This window comes from Vespula pensylvanica, chromosome 1 (genome assembly GCF_014466175.1).
Source record: "Vespula pensylvanica isolate Volc-1 chromosome 1, ASM1446617v1, whole genome shotgun sequence".
Classification (NCBI taxonomy): Eukaryota; Metazoa; Arthropoda; class Insecta; order Hymenoptera; family Vespidae; genus Vespula; species Vespula pensylvanica.
In genome coordinates, this window is record NC_057685.1 from 16,005,703 (window position 1) to 16,011,518 (window position 5,816).

Genomic DNA, 5,816 nt, shown 5'->3' on the forward strand with positions numbered 1-5,816 from the left:
AGAGAGAGAGAGAGAGAGAGAGTGAGAGAGAGAGAGAGAGAGAGAGAGATAAAATTAGTGATAAACGAAGAAAGAAACAAACAAATAAACAAACAAAATGGTTAAGGTGCTATCGCAATATTTGTTTTGCGCGCGCGTTACTGTTTCTTAAGTTGACAGAGATTGACAGAAATGAAGATTTGGAGATAGATAGATAGATAGATAAGGAGAGAGAGAGAGGGAGAGAGAGAGAGAGGGAGAGAGAGAGAGAGAGAGAGAGAGTTTACTTTATACTTAAATATTAGGTTTTTATTCGAATATGTAAGCTTACATATGCTTCCGTTATTGACTCCGAGTCGCGACTTGTGAGCACGCTACTACTACTACTACTATTTGATCGTACATATTAGCTGTTTAATATTAAGCAATTTTTTATGAAGAGAGAGAGAGAGAGAGAGAGAGAGAGAGAGAGAGAGTGAGAGAGAGAGAAAGAGAGATAGATGCAGATATATCATTTTTATATTATCTAACTATCGCACCAGTAGAAACGCGAGTTTCTTCTTATTCATTCGAGGACCAACGTCCCTTACTACTTATTACTATACATACATACATACGTATATTTATCGTTATTTGTCATTATCAATGACTCATTAATATTATACTATTTACTATTGCTCAATATACGTGATATAGCTCTGCAGTGTGTGCGAAATGCTTGCCAGTTGCTTTTTCGTTTTTCTTCTTCTACTTCTTCTCCTTCTCTTTTCATTACTATTATAATTATTAATATTACTATTATTATTATTATTATTATTATTATTATTATTATTATTATTATTATTATTATTAATATTATTATTATTATTAATATTATTATATTATTGTCATTATTATTATGTTATAGTGCAATGATCGTTGTTCTTATCGACGTGTTGAGTCTTTCTAAGTAAACGAACAAAAAAAAAAAATAAAAGCAAAGGAAAAGCGTAGAAACGAAGGTAGAAAGTACGTGAAGTATTATTGCGATTTTCGAAGAACGCGCAAATATAAATGATTCGATTTTGAATTATCTCTAATTCGTCCGTATATACTTATGAGTGTGTTAAATCGAGCAAGATATTTTTTTTTTTAATACTAATATCTTTATCAATGGAAATGTAGTGAGAAAGAGAACGATAGAAAGAAAGGGAGAGAGTATATAAAAGAATGAACGAAAGAGAGAGAGAGAGAGAGAGAGAGAGAGAGAGAGAGAGAGAGAGAGAGAGAGAGAGAGAGAAACACTTGCTAAGACAATTCCAAGAGCCTATCTTTACTCAATTTCATGCGTAAAGGGCATGTTTTTACTATTATACAATGCCTGCGAACGAACGAACGAAAATAAAAGGAAAAAAGAGAGAGAAAGAGAAAGAGAAAGGAGAAACAGGAAGAGACGCAGAGACGTGTAACGATTTTTTGCAAGATATAATCGGACATACGATGGACGTATGAATAATGGTACATACTTTATTATCTCCGTAGATTATCTTATTATACGGACGTGTCTACTACCTGCGAGGCTAAAGAAGCGTACGACTTAGTACAAACGAATAATAACACAATAATGTCGGTGAGTTGATACGAGTGTAAATGTACGTGTGTATGTACGAATTTATGTATGGATCTATGGATGTATAGATGTATGGATATATGTATGCAAGTCGTGTACGACGAGATGGTAAGAAAAATAGAGTGAAAGCTAGAAATGAAAATGAAGAGAGAGACAGAGAGAGAGAGAGAGAGAGAGAGAGAGAGAGAGAAACAATTAGTGAATGAAAGAAAAAAGAGAAGAGGAAGTACTTATAGTTCGGGACTCATAATCTTTTCATGTAAATACATAGAGAGTACGTACAATTGTATACTGTACACGAAAAAGAAAAAAAAAAAAGACATGAAGAAGAGTGCATATTATTTGGATGGTTACAAATTATGATTGTATAGTTTATCTCTATTACGTAAAGACGGTGGAAGAGCGAGGAGGGAAAAAGTGCGATGGAATGTTATTAAAACATATTATGTACGTAAAATGCTCGTACTTTGTCCGTTCCATCTTTGCGATACGTTTTGAAAATATTTGCGAAGAATTATCTTTAGCAATGTACAGATTATATACAAAGAAAAAGAAAGAGAAAGAGAGACAGAGAGAGAGAAAGAGAGAAAGTGAGAGATCGAAGGTGGCCGAATATAAAAAGATAAACAGATTAGATCATTTGAACGAATAGCATTCGTATGCAATATATGTATATATATATGTGTATATATGTATATATATATATACATATATTTATATAATATTGTATACATACATGTATGTATAGATATATTCGTACATGTATATTACATAGTATTTTTCCATAAAAGAAATGCAGCAAGGAGCGGTTGTTTAACCTTTCTAGACAAAGACGGGTATAATACAAGAGAAAAAGAATAGATAAAGAAGAATGAAAGAACCTTACGTATGTATATCTCGACGTAGATCAGATCGAATCGATAATAGAGAATTTTCCGCGAATTTTTGTGCTCACCTTTTCGTCTCCTCAACGAGCTCGTGTGCTTTGATTCGATCTGACACGAAAGAAGGGAGAGATAAAGAGAGAAATAAGAAACAAATGAGAAAGAAAGAAAGAGAAAGAATGTGTTTTACTTGTAGATTTGTAAATATGTACGTACATATGTACCGTAGACAATGAAAAAAGAAATGTCGGTGTCTTCGACGTTCGATAAAATAATTACCAATTTTTCATATTTTTCGACTGATAAAAGAAAAGAAAAAGTGCTTCAACGAGTTTGTAAATAAAGATTACTTGCTCATTCGAAATCGATAAGACGAGAGTCCATGCTTACACACACACACACACATGCACACACACATATATAAATATATGCGATATAGTATTTTATATATATATATATATATATATATATATATATATATATATGTATGTATGTATATATTTTTACTTATTCTTGGTCCAGCGTCGAAGGAAACTGTATATATGAGATAAAAAAAGCGGATCTCGATTAATGATGCAGTCACATCGTACGGACGTTCGCAAAAAAGATATCGACATTTCGTATTGGCACTCCTCTTTCTTCGAATTTACATGGAATTGAGGAATGGAATGTAGGGAGAGAATGAAAATGAATATGTGTAATTAACGAACGCGTGTAGAAGACAGAACGAAAGGGGGAACAAAAGAGAGAGAGAGAGAGAGAGAGAGAGAGAGAGAGAGAGAGAGAGAGAGAGAGAGAGAGAAAGAGAAAGAGAGAGAGAGAGAGAGAGAGAGAGAGAGAGAGAGAGAATGAGAAAAAATGCTTTTTCGAACGGAGTGAGATCGTCGTGGAGGTGAAAAGCCATACTCTTCTCCGTGCGTTTAATCGCGAACATTGGTAGGGATCGTTAATTCGTATTTTCAAGAGAAATAAATGGACGTATGCAGAGAGAGATAAATGTGAATTAGGATAAGAAGGTGGGTGCAGTGAATGGTAGAGGGTGGAAGAAGTATACCGTTCGTACTAGTCTAGATATTGTTACGTAAGGGTAATAGTTTTTAAGTGTGACCACGTGACGGGTGGGCCTAAAGTTCAAGCTCTTTTACTTCGGGCGATATTTTTTCCTCTCGTTAAACTTTTCTACGGTTTCGTAGCGCGTATCAAACGGGCGAAGAAAATAAGAAGCCCGGTATATATATATATATATATATATATATATATATATATATATATGTATGTATGTATGTATGACGCGCCCTTTTTCAAACTCGAGAGCCGCCACTCATAGCAATTTTCTTCTCACCCGTTACGCGTTACGTGCAAAAGAAAACACACGGAAAAAAAGGAACTAAAAGAAAAAAAAAAGTAAACGACAAGGAATAGCATTCGTCTTATTTTTAAAACAAAACATACATACCTTGTGCGTGAGTGCTCGTTTGGCACTTTCGTTATAATATTATAGATGATCGTGCGAGCGGTACAAGGCGGTAATAAAAGTATAAAAAGCATGCGAATCTTAGGATTAAAGCGATAGAATATTTTGCAAAATTTGAACAAAATTGTGACGACACACAAGAAGAATGAGAAAAAGTGAAAGAGAGAGAGAGAGAGAGAGAGAGAGAGAGAGAGAGAGAGAGAGAGAGAGAGAGAGAGAGAGAGAAAGAGAGAAAGCGAAGAAAGAAACGGAGATAATATTTTATCTTAGAAAGTTCGAAATTATTATATTTTATTAATCGAAAACGCACGCGCGTAGCCAGATTAAACAAATAGTTCGAGGGGAAAGAAAATTAAATGACAGAAACGATGAAAAAAGAAGATAGAGAAAGATAAAGAAAGAGAGAGACAGAGAAAGACAGAGATTACAAGAAAAAACAAATAAAGGATGCATGACTGTTTCGAATCCAAAAGTCTGAGAAAATAATTTCAGAACTAAAATAAAAAAAAAAGCGACAAAAAGAAAAAAAAAGGAGAGAGAGATACTGCAGAATTTCGTTTATATTTTCCTACGCGATTTTTGTAAGGCAATCGGAGGTGTGTGCGCGTGTGAGTGCAAGATGAAGTCAGACTGAGAAGTTTGTTTGTAAAAAAAAAAAAAAAAAAAAAAGAAAAAATGAAAAAAAAAATGAAAAAAGTGAAAAATAAAAAGAAAGGGTTTAGATCCCTTAGTGATCCATAATAATAATAATGATAAGTATAAAAATAAAAATAAAAATAAATAAAATGTGTTAAAAATACGAAAGGTAACGTGACACCGTTATGAAATCGAGAAAAATATTCTGAGATACGCTGTCAGGTTGGAGTTGCTCGTTATCTTGAGTTATTATATTATTCAGTTTCGATAAAGATCAGGCAACTGATCGTTTATTATATAGTCGATATTTATGCAACGAATTCGAAACCGAACGTAGTTTTCTTTGGATATTATCGTAAATTCAGTTTCAGTTACTTCCAAATTAAACTAAATGATTAACTTATTGTTAGTCATAAGATTTAATGATCAATAATCGTCAATGCAATAATGACCTGACAACGTTTTCACCGTGTAATTTATTTCGGACGCGCTTTTATCACGTTGGCATATAGCGTATCGTCGCTCGAAAAAAAGAAAAATTATTCTACAGTATATACTTATACATTACACTCTCACATGATTATATGTCGGTATATTTGAACGAAACTTTATACCTAAATTCTATGTAAAATGAATGAACGTTGTTACGTAACTCGACGAGCTGGTACGCCCTAAGACTGATCGATAGATCATTCGTTCGATCGTCCTTTAATGAATTCAACGTTTCCTTCATCAGACGAAGAGTTAGGTTCGATTTTCTCGAGAAGGATTAATGCGCGAAAGAGGAGAGTATATAATGCAACAGCATTTTCGGATCAGTTCAAGCTACGGAATTATACATCGGGAACACTTAGCGATGTTAGATACTTTGAAAAGGGGAATGTCAGCTCGTCTAACAAGGGTTTTTTCTTTTTGAGAGAGAAAAAAAAGAAATAAAAGAGAAAAAAATAAAAAAACGAGAAAGCTTTTACCGTTCTGTAAAAGAGCCATCGAATACAGGGGCTTCTGCGTTTTAAGAGATTTCCTTGCTACTTACTTTAATAACGACGGAGATCAGTGTGCCGTGCGTACGAATGCGTGAATGTTTGATCCGATCTGAAAAAGTTGAGATACTATGATAAAAAATGGAGAGGACAGATTGAGAGTGAGAAGAAAGTAAGAGAGTGTAAAAAAGAGAATTAGGATGAGACAGAGAGAGAGAGAGAGAGAGAGAGAGAGAGAGAGAGAGAGAGAG